The sequence below is a fragment of the Mustela putorius genome, unplaced genomic scaffold, assembly GCF_011764305.1.
Source record: "Mustela putorius furo isolate JIRA1106 unplaced genomic scaffold, ASM1176430v1.1 tig00000698_pilon_pilon_pilon, whole genome shotgun sequence".
NCBI lineage: Eukaryota > Metazoa > Chordata > Mammalia > Carnivora > Mustelidae > Mustela > Mustela putorius.
In genome coordinates, this window is record NW_025421449.1 from 3,362,510 (window position 1) to 3,373,090 (window position 10,581).

Genomic DNA, 10,581 nt, shown 5'->3' on the forward strand with positions numbered 1-10,581 from the left:
ATTAAATTCCTGGAAATTTCTCCTCCCCTTAACTGTTATGCACTCATCTGGTGATTTGTATAAGGATTACCAGGGTCATATTTATAGACAAGTCAATAACCGTCTGGACTGATATACTTCATTCTATTGTGTCAACAACGCAGAATTTTCCTTTTGAGAAAAGTGTATTATATATGTGCAACCACAGAAGTAATCCTCACGCCTGAATTCAGAGCTCTGTAAGCAATGAGAAAGTGTTAACAGAGAGACAGCAGGGGTTGGCAGTGCGAGCAGGAATATTTGGTATGGTTTAGGATTTTTTTGCCATGTGAATGTGTCAATTTTTTAAAGTTAATTGGTTTATTTAGAATAAAGAACAGCTGTAGAACATGTACTATTGGCTGTTCCTCTCTTCTTCCTCAAGTATATCTTTGCTTCCTTTCAACTTGTTTCGTCTTCCCAGAGAACAATATCACTGACAAGCAAGAAACAGCAGGCATTAAAGATTGAAATAGTCATGGGAGAGTATGTTTGAAAATGCAGGGAACTCCAGTAGCCAAACTATGGAAAGAGCTCAGATGTGCGTCAACAGATAAATGGATAAAGAAGATGGGAGATACACACACACACACACACACACACACACGCACTGGAATATTATGCAGTCATCAAAAAATCTTGCCATATGCAATGACGTGGATGGAACTAGAGGATGTTATGCTAAGTGAAGTCAATTAGAGAAAGGCAATTACTATATGATCTTGGCCATATGTGGAACTTAAGGAAGAAAACAGAGGATCACAGGGGAAGAGAGGAAAAAATAAAACAAGACAAAATCAGAGAGACAAACTGTAAGAGACTCTTAATCATAGGAAACAAACTGAGGGTTATTGGAGGGGAGGAGAGTGAAGAGATGGGGTAACTGGGTGATGGGCATTAAGGAGGGCACGTGATGTAGTGGGCACTGGGTGTTACATAAGACTGATGAATCACTGACCTCTACCTCTGAATAATACATTATATATTAATTAATTGAATTTAAATTTTAAAAATACATTTTTTAAAAAATGAAATGCAGTGAACTCTGGTAGTTAGCTTAATCTCGCTCTCCTCCCTCAACCTCACCTCTCTCTCCCTCCTCCACTTTGTAAAGCCCCATTGCAGCATTTCAGCCCCTGGCCGGCTCCCAGGGCTGGTTGAAAAGGGCCAGCCGAACGCAAGGACTGGCGCGCCATCTGGTGGCTAACTCAAGAAGTGCAGGAGGCAGTTTTCTGAGCCAGCTCACGGGAGCCAGGCTTGAGTTTCCACCAGGAGTCACAAACAAGGCCTGCAAAGACGGAATCTGACTTAGAGATACGCTATCAGTGTAGAAATGCACGGGTCACAAGGCTTAAAATGTTTTGAATATATTGCCAGCGCTTAAAAATCTGGATATTTTACATAAAAACCCAGATCCCTGGCTTCTTTTGCAAACTGGATATACGGACGCCTGGAGCTGGTGCTCTCCAGTTACCTGCCCAGCTTCTACTGCAGCCACTTTGGTTTTTGCCCAGTTTGTCCTACACAGGATCCCTGTAATGTGTTGAGTAGTGTCTCCCAGACATTCAGGACCTCAGCAAGTGACCATATTTGGAAATAGGCTCTTTGCAATGTCATGAGTTAGGGATCTTGAGATAAAATCATTCTGGATTTAGAGTGGGCCTTAAACTAATGATGGGTGTCCTTCTAAGAGGAAGAGAGGACACAAGAGAGACCCAGAGGACGATTCCGCATGAAGGCAGAGGCAGGGATTGGAGGGGAAGCTGGGCTAGCAGCTGGGCTAGCAGCTGGGCTAGCTGCCACTCCAGGGGTTGGAGTGAAGCTAGGAGAGAGGCATTGGTTGGGTTCTCTGAGCCTCCGTAAGTAACTAACCCCGCTGACACTTTCATTTTGAACTTCTGGTGTCCAAGACTGTGGGAGAGTACATTTCTGTTGCTTTAAGCTACCCAGTTTGTAGTAAGTTGTTAAGGCAACCCTTGGAGACTGATATGCCAACCCCTGCCAACCCACTGCACTTTGTCCAGTGTCCCCCCAAACAGGCCTGTGCTCTAAAGCTCCAGGATGGAGAGCCGACCACGTCCCATCTGTGTGATGGGCTAGTTGTTGGGAACTTCTTTCCGCTAAACCAATAATACAAATAACACAAAATCAGGACACAGTGTATAAGGCCCGAGGGGAAATCAAGGCCGAAGAAGAAACGAATCCCTGCCACCTGTGGGGTCGGGGAGGCTTCATGTAAGTGGCAGCACTTGAACTGGGCCTTGAAGGGTGAAAATGACAGAAACAAGGAGAAACAGGTGCAGGGGCACATGTTCCAGATGACAAGGCAGCAGAAGGCCATGCACAGAAACATTCATTCGCCCCTTCTATGAATGTTTATTTGCTAAGCAGAGTCACTCCTTCTGATCAAACCCCATGGGCCTGTGACAAGGCGATCATGTGATCCAGGCCTGGCCAATCACAGCACCCCAGCCACCTGCGGCAGTAATGGATCCAGTAGGAGTCCTTTTCTGGAACTGATACAGACTTGGGAGCCAGCAGCGCTCTCTCTCTCTCTCTCTCTCTCTCTCTCTCTCTGCTGGAGCAGCATGCTTCCTGCCACATGGAGAATGCCCATCAGGGGCCAGAGAGAAGGAGGCCAGCAGGCGAAAAGAAAGAGTAAAGTCGAGATAACATATGACCAGAGTCCCGGGAACATTAACCTCATAGTGGCTATGCCGAGGCCCTGGCTCCTACACTGTGCCTCAATTTCCAAGAGCTGTCCGGATATCCACTCCATCATGAGGGCCAAAAAAATTCCTTCTCTAAGTTAGTCTGGGTTGGGTCTCCGTCTCTTGCAATCTAACAATCCTGGTATCCGGTCCTATCTCCCAAACCCGCCCCCTGGTGACCAAGCAACCAATGAGAGCAAAGGAGGGTGATGAAGCAGCCAATGAGAGCAAAGGAGAATGGTGCCTATGCAGAACAGCAGCCCCCACTGCCTTTCAGAGGGGCTACCCCCCCCACGCCCCCCCACCCCACCCCCGTGTGCTTTCTGGTAAGCCCGTTGAGCGCTGGTACTATTAGAGAGAAAGTGAAAAGGCACAGGGGTGTGGACCCAAGTGAAATACAGACAAGGACTGGGAGCCTCTCCGATATTTCTGCCTCCGAAGACACACGCATTTGTGCACTTAGAGATCCAATCCTTTGGTTTAGGGCTCCTTTCGAAATAGAAATATGAGCTGGGAGAGAAGTTTAGGAGGCAGAAAGTAGGCCAGTTTGCCAAAAACTCAGTACGCCTTAGAAGAATGCACCAAATTTACTACATTAACAAAATTACCCAAAACTTGTTTCTATTAACTAAATATAAAGTTTTCAGCAATTCATATAAAATGTTGACAATCTGGTTTCCAACAAGAAACAGTTGGGATATGTTGGCTTGGAATCAATTTGCAGAAAGGTTCCACAGGAAAGGGTAAAATTGTTCAAGCAACTAAAGAGAAGTGAGTCTCTGATGGTGATAAGTTAGCACCAGGAGTGATGATAACTTTTGTGGACAAGGGTGATGTGAAGGCTGGACGGGGACACGATAATTCATCTCTCCATTCATTTATTTCACATATACATCCTGGTTATCTGATGTGTGCCAGGCCCAGGACTCAGGATACAGCTGTGACAAGAAATGATTTGTGCCCTCAAGGAAATCAGAAGGGGAAAAACCCAGGGCATTAGCTGCCAGATGCACCCCCATGGTCCTAGGCCAAGATACAGACCTTCTCAGGGCCACTGAGGAACAGAGGTGACTTGGTCCTTTCTGCCTGAGGAGGTGGGAGGGAGACATGATGTTTGATCTCGGTTTTGAAGGATGTGGAGGGGTTTCCCAGGTAAAGAAGAACAGGGAACATTTTCAGGCTGGAGTAGAGCTCACTGTAAGGCTCTGAGGCACAGGAGAGGGGGAGGAAGGAGAAGAAGAAGATGCTGGTGAGGAGTGTGGGGTCTAAATCTCCAGGTTTCCAAAGAGCCAAAGAGAACTCTACTTTTACCCAGTGGCTAATCAGGAGCCGCTGGGGGTTTTATCAGAGGAAGGAACTACCTGTTTCTGTGGCAGCTCTGACAATGATGGACCAGGAGTGCTGGAAGGGAGGGGTTTAGAAGACAAGGTCAGAGGCTACAGGTGTCCAAGTGACAGGTGAACTGTGTGGAGTTGGAATTCACTCATTCCACAGACACTTACTGACTGCCACTGACTAGAGATAGGCGTGAGCCCAGATGATCCCTGCTGGGGATTCCGTGGTGTGAAGAAAGGGGGAACAAGAGTGAGGCAGGAAAAGAGCCTTCCAGAAAGAGTGAACAGAATGTGGGGGTCCCAAAGTGGGAAAGATTTAGGCTCTTCTCAGGCATAGAAGGAAGACCAGTGTGGATAGGGCCTCGGGACTGCGAAGCTGGGAGAAGCTGAACCTGAAGCTGCAGTGAAGCTAGGGCCGGTCCTTGAAGGTCTGGTGGAAGTGCCACCTCCACCAGGAAGCCGCCCCAGATCACTGCAGTCCAATTCGTCTCTCCCTCTCCCAGCTCCTTGCCACTTTTACAAGGACAACACTGGAGCAGTTTCTGGCCCAATGTGGACACTCCATAAGTCTTTGGTGAGTGGATGACTGTTTGGGAGAGGGAAAAAGCAGTGGTGTGAGGCAGGCCGTGCTGGAAGTGGGAGGTGGAGGGGGGCAGAGAAGCAGGAAAGCTGGATACTAAGGGGAGCAGGTCAGCCTGGACAACTGTCACAGCATTTTAAAAGAAATGAAACAGATATAAAATATGAGAATGCAGAGTGAAGAGTATGGGTTTGTACTGCTTCACAAAGTCTTGTTCTATTCTCCCCTCCCCCTGCCCCAACACACATCACAAAATAAATGTATGCCTTTCTGTGTTCATGGCAAAAAAAGCTTAAAATCTTCAGAATTAGGATATAGGTTTGGCTTTTGTATCAGAAACCAAAAATAACAGTGGCTTAAACCAAAAATAACAGTGGCTTAAACCAAACAAACAGTTACATCTCTTCCCATAACAGTCAGGCCCTGGCAGTCCCAGGCTGGAATGTGACTCCAGGGGCGGCAGCAGTGGGTGGGTGGGGGTGGGTTAGACCCCTCCCTCATGAGTGCTGCACACACAAGATGGAGACTCTGTGTCTGCCCTCCAGCCAGCGGGAAGAGGCATCCCTGTTTGGATGATTTGTTAGGATTCCCAGCAGCCCACAGCGAGCCACACTCACGGCTAAGACCTGTGACAGTGTGAGGATGAAGAGCAAAGTCGGCGCAGGGTAAAGACTGGAGGAAACCAAGCAGTAGCTTCCAAGAGTCCTCATCCCAGAGAGTCACACAGGACACGCTAATCTCCTCCAGCAATGTGTTATGAGAGCGCACATGCAACGTTTTCTGCTAAAGACACTCATTAGAGCCCCAGCGCCCAGGGTGTTTACTGGGGGCTTGTCACACAGTTGTCCTCTGCCTACACGCACCAAAATTCCAGACTCCCCAAAGGAGAGCAAGGCTGCAGCATAAGCTGTACTGTTTGCACAAAAGATCTAGGTAGGCACTGTGAGCCCTTCTTCTCGGAAAATCACAGCAGCGCTCTCTGAAATCCAAGTTCCCAGGTGTAAGCCAAGGGCTGGGCTTGTGGGCAGGCCTCTCCGAGGATGGCAGTCTCTGGCCTGCTGTGCTGACTCTGCTCTGCCCAGTTGCCAAAGAACGTGGGATTTGGCATGGGAAAGTCAGGAACAATATCTAAAGGGCAAAACCCTGCTACATTGACCCCTAACTTCCTCTCCAGCCTTCATCTGAACCTCTTCCTGATTCCCGGTCATCACACACCCAGATCCGAGCAGGGGCGGCCCCACTGCATGAGTCACACCCCTGCCACAGGTCACAGAACCCAGTCCTCAGGCCCTGACACCCTCTCACACCGAGTTTGCAACCCTGGAAAGGCACCTTCCTACACTGCAAGGATCGTATCCAAACTGTGTTCTTGGGCACGAGCCTGTCTTCTCGGTGGGTCCGTGGGGTCCCTGAGGCAGGCTGGATCTTACTTCTCTCCCTTTCTTCCTTCCACCACCACCAGAGCTCCAGGCTCTGACAAACAGTGAGCCATGCATATGACGCGGGCACCATGAACTCAGCTGCGTGGAACTTCCCATCTCCATGGGCCAAGGATGGGGAAGGGGTAGACCAGATGAGCTCCAACATCCCGGGATTGACGATTCCAGGATTTTCAGAGTTGGAGAAACTAAAATTTGGTGCGGACGCCTGAATCCTGAGCATGGAAGGCTCTGGAGCCTGGTGTGCGGGTACAGCAAACAGAAAAGAAGCAAAACCAGAGACTCAGTCAGACGGAGTCCCAACCCTGCCAGGCAGCAGGTAGCAAGCGACAGCAAGGAAGGAGCCCAGCACCTTTCTGGGTGTCTGCCCACTGCTGAGACACAGGACCTCAGCTGGTCTGAGAGTGAACAGGAAGAGCCCTCTGCCCTGGCCCGACAGCCTTACCTCGGCTGATGAGGGGCCCCTTCTAGCTGGTTCTGGGGGTCCTTGGGGAGATATACTTTGTTAAGCAGATGCTCATGTAGATACTGCCAGGCCCTGGGCTGTCACCCCCCACCACCCCCCAGGGCAAAGTAAATGTTGGAGGGGCTGGCTGGGGCTGGCCGCCTGGCATGGGTTAGGATAAGTGGGGAGGCCGTGGGGTGAGGTGGAGGGAAGGCTGCCCTGCTTGGGGTGGAGTTTCCGCTGGTGTATGTCATTTACTGTAAATGTGTTCGAGAGGATTTGGTGCAGGGAGCGGTCTCCTCCCCCAAGCAAATGTTCAGGGAAGTCTGGAAGGAAACCAGCCATCTTCTCCTTGCACAAGGCAGAAATCAGGAAGGGATGGGAGGAAGGAGCAGGAGACTGACTCCTTGGATCAGTGTCATCTTCTCTAGAGGCCAAGACTCTCAGAAGGAGAGGGGTTGCGGCTGCCCAGCCTTCTAGAGAAGTTGCACGGAGTCACATCAGGTGGCAGCCTAGAGCATGGCCGGGGGTGCCAGGTGGCCCCAACTTGTCCACTCACTCAGACATGTGCCCTCCACTGCCTGTGCCCCAGCCACACCATCCGTAGTTGCGGGGGGTGGGGACAGTGAAAGGACTTGTCACAGACGGTTGTGTGACTGGTTTCCTCACCTATGAGATGATGAGGGATGTCGTAGGCTCAGATGAAATCACGTGTATGGAGGCTCTGGCCCAGGCGGGCCTGAGGTCAAGGTCTGCACCAGCCACCTGCTGGGGCAGTGTCAGAGATGGAACCCTGGCCTCGGTCTCCTGGGCTGTCCCATGGCAGTGTGCTCAGGCCAAAGGGGAACAGTTCTTGCCTTTGCCAGCCTGTTTCCCCAACTAGAGTGAGTGCCACGCCCCAGAGTCTGGCCACGGCCTCCAAAAATTCCAAGCAGCATCCTCCTGCCTGGACTTCAGGCACCCCAAATATCATCAAGAGAAACAGTCATTTGAGCCTCCAAAAAGATGGCTGCTGTTACTGATATTCCATCTCCAGCTTTCTTTTTAAGGCATCGTTAATTCTGCTTTGCAAATGTGTGAGCCCTTGAGGTTAATTAGATCAACTGTGCAATGTTCCAGAGAGAGAAGGATAACCCTGAACTTTACAGAAACTGATTTCCGGATTCATACCTTTGCATTCTTCTGCAGAATCATGAAACTGGGCGACCAAGTCATCTTACAGATGGGGAAACTGAGGCTCAAGGGAAGGTGCCGGGAGGCAGAGCCAGGCAACAACCAAGCATCCTTCCGGACTTCTTCCCTGACACTCAAGCTGACACCCATATTCATCCAGGACTCGACTTAGAAGACGCAGGGCTCCCTGCAGAACTCATTATCTCCCTGTGGGCTATCGCCAGGTGAACAGCCGTGGAATGTGGGGGCTGACCTTGGGAGTTCAGCCAGACCTGGGGTGACATCGTGGCTCTGGGTGTATGACTGCATGCACCAAGGTTGGCCCCCTGGGGCATAGCTATCTCCAGGGTAAAATGAGGCTGGGTTTGTAACATCTGCCTCAAAGAGTTGCGGGCAGGATTAGACACGACAGAAAGAGTACACTGATGGGAACAGAAACATTCCTGCTTTCCTCCTCTCCCTCATCTGTTTGGCTCAAAAAGAAAATTTTTAAAAATTGTTCTTTAAAGTTAATTGTTTTTTTTGTTTCATTTTGTTGTTGTTTTTTTTTTTAAGATTTTATTTATTTATTTGACAGACAGAGATCACAAGTAGGCAGAGAGGCAGGCAGAGAGAGAGGAGGAAGCAGGCTCCCCGCCAAGAGGAGAGCCCGATGTGGGGCTCGATCCCAGGACCCTGGGATCATGACCTGAGCCGAAGGCAGAGGCTTTAACCCACTGAGCCACCCAGGCGCCCCTATTTTGTTTTGTTTTAATTGTCTGTGTTTGTTCGCTCATTTGTTCTTGGTCTCTGAGGCCCCACAAAGGAGTGAGACAAGCCACTGGCCCCAGGACCCAGGGCAGGGGTGGGGGAGGGATGGGGGAAGTTGGTTCTGCCCCTTCGTGGCTATATGGGTTCATGTGCTGTTTGTCTTTCCCCTGTTAGATTTGTTCTCAGGCCCTGGTTATTCACCAGAAAGCAGTAAATACACAGTCCCTGCCCCCAGGAGGCTAAACGTGAAGGAAAAACAGGGGCCAGAATGAGGCGGTGCCCACAGTGGAGGGAGAGGGTGGGACAGACCCGTCCAGGAGGAGCGGGAGGCAGCGGGGGCTTCCCGAATGGCCATTGGCACTGGGGCCTGTCCCCGGCAGTACCATCTGAGCCACCTGCCCTAGGAAATCCAGGTTACTGGGTCACGGTGATGACGGATGTCAGGAGCTAGGGCCCGGCCTGGCCTCTGTGGCCCCATTGCCTGAACAGATGTGATCACAGAATGCAAACACCTGTGTTTCCCTGCAGGCTGAAGAGACTCACTGGGAGGGTTCCCACGGGATGGACGGGGCACCTTCAGCCGGTACCCCACTGAGCCGGCACCAAGCAGGTACCCCACTGAATGTGGCTTGGGGTTTCACAAGATGTCAAATAAAATCAGTAAAACAGGCAAGCCCTTCTGGCCTTGACCGGCCCACAGGCCTCACACTGCCCCCACTCAGAGACGGGGGCCCTGTCCTGGCTCCTCACAGGTTTTTTTTTCTGCCCTGGCCGCCTGTACATCCTGTCCTCACTAAGGGACCCACTTCTATCTGCTCAGCCATCTGGCTACACATTGGCGTCACCTGGGACCCTTCTAAAATATACTGATGTCCTTGCCCCAGCTCAGAACAATGAAACCAGAATCTTTGTAGGTGGGGCCTAGGAACCTAGACTTTCCCCAGATGATTCTGAAGTGCAGCCAGGAGTAAGCGCCTGGACCATTTCTACCCACATAGGGGGCCAAGCTGAAGGCCCATTCCTCCAGGAAGTCTTCCCGAACTTGCCCTGTGCAGGTGACTCTTCTTTTCTGACCACCTTTGAGCCACATGAGGAGCAGTCACTGGACACTGGTGGCAGCCTGCTTTGTGTCAGATGGTAGGAAGCAAGAGGAACCCCAGCTCCGCCCCCACTAGCTGTACATCCTTGGTTGACCTGAAACTCTCTGAGATCTAGCTTCCTCATCTGTAAAATGGGCATTAACAACAGTACCTCCCTGACAGGCTGATAGAAGACATTCCCGAGGATCGATTCCAACCTCCAGCCTTCCCCCAGCCCATGAGTCCTCTATTTCTAAAACTACAGGTTCCCACAAGCCCAGCATGCGACCCAGTTCCCAGAGATCTCTGTCCCTGTCTCCATCCACATTCTCATTCTGAATGTCAGGAGCGGCCAGGCCCTTGACAAGACATGGGCTTCCTCACATGGCCTTCCAGGACTCCTGCGCCTCCAAGTCGGCCCCTGGAGGTGGCTGGAGAAACATGGAGGAGCAGAAAACCACCCCCAGAAGGTAGGGATCCCTTTTCTGAGGATCTGTTCTAGCCAGACAGGCAGAGCCTGCCCTTGCTGTGAGCCGGGAAAGGGAGAGGGGAGTGAACTTGACATCACTCAGGGCTTTCACTGTTCAGAAATCACTTCCACAGGTTATAAAAGGGGATCTTTGTGAGGTGAGTTCTTCTCTCCATCCGCCAGATGACTTGCGGAAGGTCATGGTTAGCTAGTTCTAGGGCTAGAGTTGAGAGTGCCAAGAAATTGAGAACAGTCTAAATGTCCAAAAATTGGAAAATTATTAAATTCACTAAATACATCCATATCATGGAATGCTATGCAGCTATTAAAGTCATCTCTTCCAATGATTTTAATAATGTGGGGAAAGGTACATATTAAGTTAAATGGAAAAAGCAGGAAATAGAGTTTGATCTCTGCTCTGTGGTGTAGACGTGTTTACTGGCACATGTACAAATACAGATTGCACGTAGATTTGCAAAGACACCAAAAATACTGAGTTGCTCCAGGTTCTCCCTTCAGATCAGGCCCCCCTCCCAGCCCCACCCTGTCTGGGGTCTCACATGTGAAGGTGCATAAGGGGAGC